At 37.6% G+C, this 14,721-nt stretch overlaps 1 protein-coding gene across 1 annotated transcript in view; it reads left to right on the forward strand.

Annotated features, from left to right (window-relative positions):
* Positions 1-4,238: 4,238 nt before the first annotated feature.
* Positions 4,239-14,721, forward strand: part of RhoGEF64C (Rho guanine nucleotide exchange factor at 64C) — a gene marked incomplete in the record, with an annotated part of 487,653 nt that continues 477,170 nt past the window's right edge. Inside the window, 1 exon segment of the mRNA XM_081745923.1 lies at positions 4,239-4,785.

Consider the following 14,721-nt stretch of genomic DNA (forward strand, 5'->3'; position numbering starts at 1 on the left):
TCCGGGCTAGGGCCTAAATGCTAAGACATATTTTGGACTCGGGTCGGGCCTCACATTGTAAATTCACGGGCCGGGCCCGGGCTGAAAATTCCGGCCCGTGCAGACCTCTGCTCTGCACTCGCACACATTCCTTCCTAGTCCAGAAAATCTCCTCCCCAATAATGGTCAATAATGGTAAATTTGTTCCTCGTATATTTGCTTATTATTGTAAGAGAAGTTCAAACCAGAACTCTAAAATTTGTTCGTTCTCTGGGGTAATGTGAGTAATGCAAATTAAGAAAGATATGCGTAATATAAAAATGTCAGAAAAACTTGATATCAATTTGAATAACCTTTTACGTAATGTTTATGCAAGTATATCAAGGCATCTGAAATTTAATGTTAAATAGTGGCGAGTGAGCCAGAAGGGGCGTGCACTATTCAGTTAGTCAAAGAACTCATATATGTAGCTTGAAAACTAATACTATTTAAACCAATATTGAATTAGACAAATTTGATCACTCTGGCCACAGAAAAGGCGTCACCTTCTATGGCCCACCCATCGCATGATGGGAATGAAAGACAGAGGAAAAAAAAGACAAATTTGTAAAAAGTAGGATAACCATAATTGGAAATAGTGTGTGTATTTTTTAAGGAGGAAACCCAGAAGTACATTCTCGATATAATAATAATAATAATAATAATAATAATAATAATAATAATAATAATAATAACAATAATAATCTTTCTCACTTCAATCATAGGTTGATGCGCAAGAAGGAAATTTTAAAACTTTTCTCTCCCCTGGGAGAGCTATTTTATAATTTGATAAGGTCTCTTCTTCGTAACTGCATCTATCCCTGGTCGGGCCGCGGTGGGTCAGTGGTAAAGCGTTCACCTCTAATGCATGGCGTCCTTAGTTCGATCTCAGCTCGCACCAAGTGAACTTTGTGGAAGACAAACACCATGTGTGGGGGGTTTCTCGGGGTTCTCCCGTTTCCTTCCACTTTCTGCATTCCAGCATTTCCTTCTTTTCACAACATCACTAGCTCCTTTAACCTACCAGGCATAAATGTGGGACGTAAAACTTATAGATTTTTCTATCCTTGATCTTCCACTTCCTGGTTTTTCTTCTGCCTTTTCTTCTGCCTTTTCCCCTATCAACACGGTGATCCAATCGGAGTGCCGAATAAGATGTCCAAGCATGCTGTTTCTTTTTTTTCCTATTATCTTCATGATCTGTCGTCCTTCATTAGCTTCCTTTAGTACGTCTTCATTCCTTTTCCTTATACAGTATTATTATTATTATTACACAACCACACAAAATAAATAAAAGTTCTGTGCACTGGACCCCAGGGTATTGATTCGATGTATTTTGGTACCCAGAACTCAAATTTCGAAACTCCAGGACGATTTGAAGGGATCTTTCGGGGGAAAAGGTGAAAAATGTGGAAACAATTGGATACAATTACTAAGAACATTTTCCTTCTTCCTTCACAAGTCTCTTGTTTATGGTCATTTCGTCTTGTGTGATAAGGCGGACTTCAGAACACAAAATTGCAACGCTCCAGATTCCCTACCCAAATTATCACGCGGTTCGTATGTCAGTCTTCGAGTTTCTTCAAAGAATGTTACATTATCTGCTATGAGATCTGCAAACGATCTCCATTGTATAACTGCTATCTCGATAGAGGCAGTGGACAAAACTGAGGACAAAGCTGCCCAAAACAAGTTTTTGACAAAAAAAAAAAGGAAGAAACAGAGACAACATTTGTTTTTAGCCAGAAGCGCTCATAAATCACTACCACGTGACGCGAAGACTATTAGGGCTAGAGGTTCAGCAGAGAGCTCTCAATTCCTGGAGAAATTCTATCCTCTACGTTGCCAAGTGTAAACGGAAGTATACATTATAATTAATCTAAATTGATCTGGGGCATTAAATCAAAAACAGAAACCATGAACATATAGGTATTGCTGTTGGAAAATATCATGGAAAATTTTGAGACGGTAAGTGCAATATCTTGTTAAATATTCACATAGAAATATCTACGTGTTATCTTATAGGGATCCTGAAACACTTGCAAGTGGGTAGACATCCCCTTAATTATAGCGGATAACACTTTCAGTTCGTCTTTCAAATCACTGTGGTTAATATCTTTCGATTCTTCGTGTGTTAAAAGGCTGGCAAGTTTAGTATACTTGTCAGACAAAAGTTCAAGTGGCATATCTTTAAGATTACTTATATCGCAAAGAAAATCGAAATACTCGCTGTGATGTTTAAGTTGCTCAAACCTTTTTCTTAAAGCTAACACAATCGCGTCTAGAACTTTGTAATAAAAATCGATCTTGTATCTTGTTTGTGGACTTTCAGTAGCATCATCCTCTGCCTCGTACTGAAACTGTCTCTTCCTCTTTCGACTTCGAGCTTGCACTGTATTATCTATTCGTGGATCACCTATACCAATACTAAAACCAACTCCATCGCATCAACTAAGTAAGAGTGAAACTTTGCATCATTTCTGCTCCTTTTAAAGTACTCAGATATATTTTTAAGAAACCTGACTGTATCCAACACATGAGAATCAATGCTTTGGAGATTTTTGCTTACTATGTTTATGTGGAGTAAAAAGTCATACCAGACAACGAAAGAATAAAGGAAAGTAAAGTCACGCAGCTGATTTGCTATGCACAGAGCATTGTGGGTGACCATTCTATCTCTTCTATTGTGGTTACTTATTTGAAGTAAGGCACCCTAAACTTCCCCAATTTGATATCTAACTGGAGTCAGAGCATCAATTCGGCTCTCCCACCTTGTGGTGCTTAATGATTTTGAAGTGAGACTGCCAATATGTTCCTTTAGCGTGGCCCAACGTTGAACTGACGCAAAAAAAAAAAAAAAAAAAAAAAAATTTTTAACTACACACAAAAAAATAATAAAATGAAACGACGTACTGAGATGCTGTACCTGCACCATTAACGACGAGGGTTAATGAATGACTACTGCAAACAACACAGAAGGCTCGGAAATTTATTTCTAAGTTCTCTTCTGGATACCTCAAGAAAAAATATGCTGCACGATTTCCTATATTCGGAATGAACAATTTGTAAATTGGTTAAAAGCTCGCTGCTAGAACTTAAATGTCTCTAGTCGTTGTAGATGCTGTAGGTCTCAATTCGGAGTGTGGAACGTTAGGACATTGCTGAATAGAACAAAAATATAAAAGACACCTTAATCATCTTATTCATTCTATTTGAAAATCTTATCTACGCCGCTGCAAGCGAAATATTGAACCTGAGATACCTGTGGCTAATAGTTTGATAATTGAAAATGAGAGGGTATGCTCTGAATTTCCTAAGTGAGTATTTTCCTGAATGTGAGTGAAGTAAGTTCAATGACATTCTCAGGTGAAAAGTTTATTTTTCCCATTTTTGTGGCGATTACGAAACATTATATTTTGATAGTATTCTTTTCTTTATCAAATTTTGCCGCCCATTAGACTTGCCGCCCTGGGCATTAGCACGGCTCGACCCCCCCTCGCGCCGGCCCTGGTAGTATGGTAGCTCATGTGGTTGACTGATAGATTTGCAGTTTAACGTACCCCTTTTTCAGCGTCGAAGTTATATGGGACATGGATCTATAGCTTAACTTGGAATCAGAACCACGAACTGTCACCGAGAATCGAACCCGAGTTTCCCGCCCAGAAGGATGTTTTAGATTCATGTTACACTGTTTGTAGCTATCACTTATCATTAATGCTAAAAAGAGATGGTATCTCCAAATTTAAAATGTAAAAGCAATATTTCTAAAACACAAGTATAAACAGTTACTTGTGTTTTATAAATATTGCTTTTACATTAATAATTCAGATGGTTACTGCAAAAGAAAAAAAAATCACACGAAATTAGTAAACTCAAGGCTCGTAACTGTTGCTTTTTTCTGCTTCAAATTCGTGACGAAAAGGTAAAATCGGTATGAGCAGAACATGTAGTGTAAACAGATGCGCTTTGAAGTAAGCTTCCTCTTGTATTTCATCCTTTTGTAAAAAAGGAAAAAGCGAAATTGCTTGGCAACATTGTGGAGTCATCGTATGACTTATTTCGTCTGCTAGCTGCTTCCTTCTTATGACCGACATTACTGCCGCAGGCTATTCTCCCATTGGCGGCCGAGCCAAACACAATCCCATGTGATTCTGAACGAACGTAGTTGATTGGTTCCTGGATGAGCGGTACTTGCTTGCGTGAACAGGTAAGACACTTCACGGCACTCAGTTGTTTGCATGTAACAGTACTGAAGTAAGGAAGGTGTTCTCGTTGGTGTTGCTTGTGTGAGTGAGACTTGTGACCGCGCACAGATGTTGCTGACGTTTCTGTTATTCACCCGACGATAATAAGTTATTGTGCCTTTATAGTGTGTTTTTAGTAAATTAATAATTGAGCAGTTTTAATTTATGGATAAGTTATTTTATTTTTACATTGATGAAACGTGTTTCTTGTATAATGACATAAGTTTGTGACATGTTTGGTGTTTTTGTTTTCCCGAAAACAAAGTGATACCTACCAGTGAAGTTCATTCGCATGTGAATAAGTTACTAACACTGCTTGTCCCTGGATTTTTAGTTTTCGAAGTTGCTGTTGTGAACACACGTACTCAACTAAAAGTGAAATTATTGTTTTAAAAATAAAAAATCTGTTTTGTTTTGTTTGGTTACTGTGACTTCTTCCGGAAGTGAGTTGTTTTAAAAAATTTTTAGCGTCATCAATATTGATTAGTTTCAGGAAGAGGATTCTTTTATGGATCATGTAAAGGTAAGTGTCGATTTATGTTTTAAGTAATTTTAGGAAATAAAAGTGATAATCTTGCCTTCTGAGAAGATTGTTTATTATTATTATTATTATTATTATTATTATTATTATTATTATTATTATTATTATTATTATTATTATTATTATGTTTGATCTTATACATATTAATGCAGTATCCAGTGACGTATGTAGAATTTTGTTTCGGGGAGGTGCTATGCACAACACGTGAATAAGCACTTATGTTTTTCGTTTTGGGTGCCGATAAATTTTAATCAAGTTATGCTTATAACAAATTTATTTCGGGGGGGCTTGAGCCCGATAGCCCCCCTTAAATACGCCACTGGCAGTATCAGTCTTTATCTAACCCGCGTTAGTCAGCAATGAAAATGCTTTACTTATTTGAGTGTATATGTACTGTATACTGCGGTACCCTTATACCTTTCTATCAGATGACTCATAAATATTTACAAATACGTACATAAAAATAAGGGACATGGATAGGATATATGGTTTAGTTATGAGCTTCTTAGAGCGCGGTTCGAATCCTAGTTGCACTAAATTTTCCTTGAAGCATAATCATTGGTGGATCTTGAAGGCAAAATCAGGGGAAGGGGCAGCCAACACTCAGACTATGATAGATATATTATGAGTCTTCTATAAACTTTTAAAAATATGTAAATAATACCTTAAATTGTATTTGTCATTGAAAGACTGGGGAGCCTAGGCCCCCCAGCCAGGGCCGTGCCGTGGGGGGCGAGCGGGGTGACGGCCCCGGGCGTCGAAGTAAGGGGGGTGAAAAATTCGGGAGAAAAAAAGAAAGGAAAGATTGCTTGAAATATATGTATAGGGGCGCCGTCGTATACTCTCGCCCCGGGCGCTGATTTTCCACGGCACAACCCTGCCCCCGGCCACGGGCTAGATCCACTACTGAATATAATTAATTATGTTAATGGATTTTCTCAGGAAATATTTAGTTCTACTTTGATATTCATGTCATTTGACAAATTGATGGTATCAAAGGCTCCGTGACGGGGGAGTTCGTCTCTGATGTTCATAATTCCTGATTCGATGCCCGTCCGCGTGAACTTATAGTGGTCAACATCTTTGTAAATTTTCTTGGGATTCTGGTGCGTGTGGTCCCAGGTTCGATCCCCGGTCAATTACATTTTTGGTGAACTACATCGTGTTCGTGGGCTTTCTTGGAGTACCCCCAGTTTCCTCCCACTTTCTCATTCCACTAATTCTTCCACCATCATTTTCTTGCTGTAATCATTGCCTCCCTTAGCCTCACAGGCATAATCGTTGGACGTTAAATTCAAATATGGGTTCTGTTACTTGTGAATTTTCTCACTCATCTTCCACTATGACAATTCATTTGTAGTTATCATTCTTCTTTTCTAGTCATATACTCGTGCTGAAGGTTGTATTCTGTGACATCAAAGTTTCCGAATTTTAGTGAAAAACAAACAGAATATCGGAAATGAACAATGAAGAATATCGGAAATGTAGAAAGTAAGCCAAGTGTAGGTAGTATATACAAAATACTTTATATGAACTAATAATTTCAAGACTTTTCATGTAGTTTATAAATTTGGGTGTCCAACAATTATGGCGTCATAAAATGCGTATCCATATTTTCTGGTCTATAAGGAGAGGTATGGAAACGGTTGTTGGTTTATTTCATAGCATTTTGTGGATATTACGTGGTTTACCTCCAACATTTTTTATATTTTCCTTTAAGTCGTTCACTAAAATTTGAAACAGTAGGGTCGATTTAGGACAGATGGGGAAATATGTGGCATTTGGAGAAGGTGAGATTTGTATAGCCCTATACAGTTTTTGCTTCTAGATTGACTTGTTCAAGTACTCAGAATCTACTCCTGGGAAATTTTACTTCAAAGAGAGGAATTTTCCCAGGACTCCCTCTGAATTCGTATTTTTCTCATACTCTAATTTATATGATTAAGGAAAGTGAATGATGATGGAAAAATTGGTGAAATGAGAAAGCGAGAGGAAACGGGAGTACCTTGAGAAAACCCACGAACACGAAGTTGTCCATCGCAAACTTACCTGACCGGGGATCGAAGCAGTGACCCCATGCGCCACAGAGAAGCTCTCTACCACTGAGCCAGCAAGTACCATGAACCAGGACGGGGGTTTGGAATGGTAATAATTTCAGTGTGTGAACAAATACGAAAAATGAATTAGTGCTTTTTTCCCTTTAATTCAGCGCTAGATGTCTATGCCGTCACTATACATATGCCGTAACTAAGGGGGGTCAACTCCCTGAAAATTTCAGCTCATACATACGCCGTAACTTGTATGTACGAATCAGTGCCGTAGCTTGTGAGGGGCAGGGGTCTCTTCCGTTCGAGAGGAGGCAACTTCAGAATATTTCTTTTTTACTCTATATGATGGGATACGAACATGAACGTATAGGATAGTTTTACCAACAATTAAAAGAAAAAGAAGGAAATTTAAAATGAAATGATAATGTGACCTGGGCCCATTTCAGTAAAATATCTACTGTTAGATCCCCCAGAAATTACATTTATTTCTTAAAGTTTTAAGATGTGTCAAATATTGTCCCATGGTTTAAATTGTGGAGCATGAAATTGGTGCACCATACAAAGAACTAAGGATAACTTAACTTACTGTTGCTGCTGCACCATCTGAACGAAATATATTTCCCTAAGATAAGCAAGGGCACCGATCCGGACGGGCCGAGGCCCCCCCCCCCAAAGCTCGTGTAGGTCCCCTTACTGCATTTGTAAATTTACAATATTTGGCATAATTTGAATGCTATTTGTTTTAAAATCCTCATATATGCTTTTCTGCATCTGAATGCCCCCCCCCCCAGATATACTGAGAAATCGGCGCCCTTGAAGATAAAGTATAAATTTAATCTGGACCCTACTTCAGTAAATGCCAACTTAGACACCTAGAAGTAATAAATATGTTTATTAAGGTTTTGTATTCTGCGGGGGCCAAATTTCATATTTCATATATTTCAAAGGAGTTCCGATTTCATATTATTCTACGAGCCAAAATATTAAATTCCTGTCTCCAAGAAAGGTTCCAAGTTACGGCGCTAGTGTGAATGTAAGGTGAACAAAAGTTAGCCCAAATAGAAAACATGTCGGCCCCATTTCTTAATGTTCTCTGTGAGTGTGCTGTGCTATAGTATATGGTGCAGAGAATTTGCTTGTATCGGAATCGATTGCTACATTCTAACTGCTTCATCGGTATATATTATCAAATAAGGGCTGACGAGGATGCAATTCCTGTAATAAATTAGGTTAAATTTGATGTTATTTGTTCCCAGTGCCGTATTTCCGAGTTTAAGCCCCTCCCGAAATTATATTTACTATATGAAAGTAAATGAAATATCTTGCAGAATTTTCACATTTCCAGGAACAAAGTTAGCCAAGCCACCCCTTCCCCCGAGACAAAATCGTAAATACGCCACTGTTTGTTCTTAATCCCAAATGAAGAATAGACTTGGTAAGTTACCATTTTGATATTAAAAGTTACGCGTGGTTTTGTATTACGCGTGTTTGGAGTTACGTACGTTACTTCTTTGGCGTATCAGGCCCGGATTCTCTTCCCATGAAATGAAATGAATTCTTTCAGTTTTACGTCCCACGATTATGCCGGCTACACTAAAGGAGATGGTGATGATGAGAAAGGAATGCAATGGTGGAATGAATAAAGTGGGAGGAAACGAAAGGATCCGACAACTACATAGCCCACCTGGTGCGAACTGGGATCAAACCAGGGACCTCACGCGCCAGAGATGAACGCTCTACAACGGAGACACCGTGCCCCCGATTCGGTTCCCATGTTAAGCTATAGATCAACGTCTCATACATTGTCAAGCAAATGCAAGAACTAATTGAAAAATAGCCATTAATAAAGCCATTTACTCAACTACGCCACGCTCATCCTTGGACGAAGACAGATGCCTAATGAATATTTGATCTGAATTAACAAAAGTTATTCAAAGGTCTACCAGCAAAATCTCAATTTATTTCAGGTTTTGCTGGGGTAGGGGGCTGTAATACAGCACTACGTTTCCAGCTCCGGCTGTTTTTTTTCATGTTCGAAATAAAATGAAATCTTTAATTCAACTTGGTTTCCTCTAGTGTTCGCAAAAATTAGGAAGGAATATGACTATTGTTTGAAAGGAACGGAACTGATTAAGAAGATTGTTTTTTATTCTGAATATATTATGGAAGGCGTAGCCTCGAGATTTGTGAATACATTAAGCTCAAACTTATGAATAACCATATTTACATTTATTTCGTTGCATTTCTTAAAATTGTCATAGAAAGTACGTGTTGCGTTGCGGAGAATAAGAAATTCAACCATTTCTGGAGACCAATGAATAGTAGATTAGGTTGCATGATTTAGTGTAATGGACATGAGACCAGGGAAATTGAGTTGAAAAATCGATATTCTTCTTTTACATACTCTTGCGTTTTCTTGCTGACTGCAGAACACATACTGCGGTGCTTTAAGAAAAAATATTGAAAAGGACGCTTTACTTGCGCGTTTTTATCTGAGTTCGTAGGATAGGCAGACTGAAGAGAGAGGGAGAAGGGCGAGTAACTCCATGCGGGTAATTGTTTGTATCGAGGGGTTATTTCACTTTCACACCTGGTCCGTAACCCTTCGTAGTTCCACTTCCGTTGATAAACTGTTGTTTTGTTTCACGTCGTTTTCAGTGCAGATCATTTTCATTTGAGAAATATGTTCACTCGAAGTTCGTCAGAAACTGATTCAAACAAAACTTACACCAAAGTTTGTGCAGTTTTGCTCACTTTAAGAAATCTTTATTTTATTTTATTTTTTTTAAAATTAAATTTTACAACTGTATGCCAGGCATTTTACAACTGTATGTCTGTCTGCCTGAGTTAGTCAAATCGGAGAAACATATACGAATCTCTAGAACGATTTTTGTGCACGTCAAATAACAGAGATATAATCCATATGCCAGACGCTACAGTTCGCATAACATTGTTTACGGCGAAAGGTAATTAATCCTTAGCATTCATTTTGTACAATTTTGCGCATCACCTCCCGAGGTTTGTACACCTCAAATAACACAGATATAATCACTTACATTGAGCACGATCGGAGACATTTTCCCGGGAAAGGGGATTTCCTTCCTGGGCCTCCCTTTGAAAACACCACTGTGCGCTCCCATTATAGATTAAGCCTAAATTAACTGTACATGATATGGTACAATTTGTACCTATCCCATTGAATAAAGTTATTTGCTGGATCATACTTTTTTATTATTATTCAGAGAAAATTATTTGTTTATTTTATTGTTTTATGTTTAATTGAACCAGCAATGCTTATTCTGTTTTTATTTTCTAATATGAAATTCAACCATTGAGTACATGAAGTTTAATTCTACGAGTACTTACAGAAAGTTGACGTTCGAGTAAACAGTGTTGCATAATTCAAAAGTTTTCACTAAGGGCAAATTTGAAGTCTTGGCGGGGAGGATGGAGTTTATATGTATATTGCTTAATTGAAATGGTTTCTCTTGGGAGAAATTCTACCTCCCTGAGTTAATCCCAGGTTAGTGGTAAAATGCCTGCCTTCGGTTCGAGGATTCGCGAATAAAATGCCTGGTAGCTTCAATGTGAACTTCACGAGAAACATATACACACACTGTTTTCTTAGGATCTCTTTTTCATTTTATCACTCCATTAGTATTGTATTTCTTGGTCGGTTTACTTTATTCTCTGGAGAATAGCTCGATTACAATGTCCTGTGCACAGTGGCGTACACAAAGGGAAAGGGTTTATGGATATTATCCTTCCCCATCCTTCCCACGATACTATGCAAAATATTATATTTACCACAGTAAGACATGTAAACAGAAATCCTGAAACAGTATGAACTTAAGAACTTGAACCTCCCTGTGATGAAATTCTGTGTACGCCACTGACTGCGCATGTTGTATTTTTTTTTTTTTTTTTTTGCGAAATAATTAAATGATATATGAATCAAAGCAATTTGTTCGTGCTTGTAACATGGCTTGGTCGAATCCATAATTACCTTGATAGTGTAATTTTTAGTGAGCTATCCATATCTAGGTATAAAAGAAAAGTATATGCGACAGCTCGTGGGTTGCTTTCTTCGTAGAAAATGAAATCGTACTCCGGAAGAAAGTAATTGAATTTTTGTATATGGGTCGGGTAATTCGATTCTTTCAACAAAATAAACTTCAAACAATAAATATCTAGTAAAATAAGCATCTAGTAGAGTAGTGGTCGAATTAGGAATAAATTATTACTGATGTGCTCGTGTGGCTAGACCTGCGTTAAATATACGTACTTCAATATAATAGTTCAGTTTCATTTTTTTACACTTGATATGATTGTTGACATCTTAAATTTATTTAGTCCCCGCTTTGTCTAGTGGCTAGCACGCTTGACTTCGGTTCACGTGGTCTCGGGTTCGATTCCCGGTGAGAGTACAGTTGATCGACAAAAGTGGATCTGATTCCACTATAATCAGTTTTAGCTCAAGGGTGAAAGTGAAGGTGAATATGGGGTACGTCGTTCCTCCACCTCCAATATGTATCCACTTTTACCCCTGATTTAGCCTAGCAGCCATCAACGTGGGACGTTAAACTAAATCAACCCAAAATCTTAAATTTATTTATGGAAATCATACCAGCTCATGCCATCCCAATTTGATCACTGTGTTAAAGAAAATACATCAGGAAAGGGTAGTTGTTCTACGACAATGGTTTCTATGTTGAACTAACATTGGTTTAAGTTGATTAAGTACCTTGGATTTCTGGTTTTTAGCGCATTTCCCCCTATTCCCACGAACACAAGTGACACACATACTGTGTAACTTACATTATCAATCAGTTATTCACGAACAGTTTGAGTTTTTTGAAAGAACTTTGTTAGATGTCAGCTGACAGCAACAATCGGTTAGGTATTTATTTATTTACATTACAGCAAATCAAAATAACTTCAGATGTCTTCCTTAAGCAATAATAAAAAAAAAAAATAACATGATTGTGTGTGGGAATACGCATGGGTAATATTTTATCATTCAAGTCGTATCTAACTCTTTATAAAGTGTCGCAGTGAAAAAGTATTTGGGTCCCCCTGCAGCCATGTTTCATTCAAGTTAGACTGGCAAGAGGGAATTTCCTGTTTGGCAGCTCGAATGAACGGTGCAGTTTTTTATTATTTATGTTAAGTAACTCTACATTAACGAACTGAACTGAACTGAACTGGTCATTCATAGTTTTCGTGGCAGGCGACGGAGAAAGCTGATTTTTAATTGTTATGCTTGCGCATCATCTTGTTTTGAAACGACTGGACGAAGACATTCAGAAAATATTTTTCTTGCAGACTTCCGGTCTGGTTGCGTGGAATAAATATCCTGGTTCTTCAATTTTCCCCATATGATGCTTCAACATAAATGTGAAATCCCTGTCTTTTAAATATCCGAATGTTTTCTTGTATAATTGTTAAAATTAAGGTAATAATTCTGCTTACAAGCAAGTCAACCAACTGTTTTGCTCCAGGGGTTCAAAAATACGGTTAATGGTTAACCAATGGCTATGTTTAATGAAGAGAAAATTTTGAGTTTTATATTGTATTATTAAAGTTTCTAAATGTACTATTATAATTGTCTTGTCAAGTTTAATTATTGTAACAGCATTGATATTTTACCAGCTTTCTGTATTGAGGCTTTGTATTCAACGCCGTTACTTAGATTTTTTTCTGGGGGGCAAGCATTAATATGCGTACTTGTGCCCCCTAGAAAAAGTTGTTTTTCTAATTCTTGCCCCCCCCCTCTTTCCATCTCTCTCTTACTCTTTATTGACCTTCCGGAGCCTGTGGGCCTCCCTGCACGGCAAGGTCTGCGGGGCCCCTAGTTACACCCCTGGGCCTGTTCCATACATGACATATTAATTAAGGGGACGATGTTGACAAATCTCGAAGCCATAAGAATAAATATTATTTCTAGGGCCCTAATAGTAAACAGTTTTTACTGAAATGGGCCCACGACTAATTTTTGTTTTATTTACCTTTTGTGTGTTGTTTTGTTTATGTAATGTAGTGAACCTGTTTGATGCTTCATTTATAATTTCATGTTCGTATTGTATATGGAGTAAGAAAAGTTTGTCTTGAAGTGGGCCCCCCTCGAACGCCGGTGAGCTTCCCTGGGGGGTAGTTGCCCCTCCACAAGTTACGGCCCTGTCTGTATTTGACTCTGGAGTTGTTAGTGATTTATTTATGATATGTAGCAGACGAGTGGGAGAAAGAATTTTTATATTCAGGGTTTGAAAAATCCACTTGCCTGCTCGCCAGTGGTGTGGGTACTTTCTTAGATTTGGCGAGTAAAGTCCTATCAGTCAAAAATGTGAATGTAAGGGGCATAGAAATAAACAAAATAAATAAAAAAAACCGTATTGATATATCTACTATATCGCAAACTGATTTTTGTTTATTTGATAAACACTGGATTGCAAAATGATCTGGCTAGTAGATATTTTGGCTGGCGAGTACTTGCAAGCAAGATTTTTCAAGCCCTGTTTATATTCATATGTGCAAATCACCAAACAAGTGGGAATTTCAGGGGCTTGGGCACCCGTAAAGACTTGATTTGTAGTCAGAAAATAGTGGGAGTAATCGGATATACTTTGAAAATCATCCACAGTTACTTCCAATCTCTTATAAGACGTTAACTGGAAGTCGAACTCGTGCATGTCTGAAGGGGTATTCTGATATTAAGCCACACAGGTCGTGTTATTATTATTTCGCTATCGTATCTAGTACTTGAATGGTTATTGCTCTGATATTCGTTATCCAATTTTCATGTTTCGCTGTAGGCGTTGTGTTTGGAAACCGAGTTGAGAGAATTTTAATTACACATTCCAAAAAGGCTATACCATGGTAGGCAAACATGTTTAGGAGAGGGCCAAAGAAACAAGGGAAAAAGATTTTGACGGGCCAAAATAATTTATTGAAAACAATAATCATATGTTTTACAAAATTCTTGTGATACGAAACCCTGCTAATGATTGAGGTTTCTCATAATGTTGTTCGAAGTGGAATGATGGCTGGCTCTGAGAAGGGAAGTTAAATGTTCATCTGTCAGTCTTTTTCTAAGACAACTCTTCGAAGTAGCCTTTCTTTTCATTCGTCAGATAAGGAATCATATTGCAGTCTGTTTTAGTCTAGCCCGTGGTCTAAAAATACCACTGGATTAGGGCTATACTGTTAATACCGTGTGGCCTTTCCTCAACTTTAGAGGTGAGGTTTTTATTATTACGTGATATTCTGCACTGTTTGCAAGCAATAAAATACATAAAACTAACATAAAGCTTAAATTAAAATGTGACCTCCATAGTATCATATAATATGCTTTGTGTAATAGGAGTTATAGTGCTGCCAAAATGTCTTGATCCGTGCCAAAAATGCGAACTAAAGCTCACAACCTGGACACATCCACGTGTTGAGCCAATAAAGGTTCAACTATTGCTAAACGAGAGAACCGTAGCGAAGAACCGATAGCAGCGCTCGGTGACCTCCATAGTATCATATAATATGCTTTGTGTAATAGGAGTTATAGTGCTGCCAAAATGTCTTGATCCGTGCCAAAAATGCGAACTAAAGCTCACAACTTGGACACATCCACGTGTTGAGCCAATAAAGGTTCAACTATTGCTAAACGAGAGAACCGTAGCGAAGAACCGATAGCAGCGCTCGGAACAGAAAACTAGGTGTCAAGTCAATGTGGTATATTTATAGTGGCTTTTTCTTAGCGATTTCCTTTTTAAGCAAGTCAAAATATTCAAGCGAATTTAGTCATATAACTTAGAATAAGATACTGTGTTGTTATTAGCCAAATGTAGAAGTGGTGAGTAACTTCGTTGTTTCTTACTTA

The sequence above is a fragment of the Thermobia domestica genome, chromosome 18 (genome assembly GCF_964235325.1).
Source record: "Thermobia domestica chromosome 18, izTheDome1.hap1.1, whole genome shotgun sequence".
NCBI lineage: Eukaryota > Metazoa > Arthropoda > Insecta > Zygentoma > Lepismatidae > Thermobia > Thermobia domestica.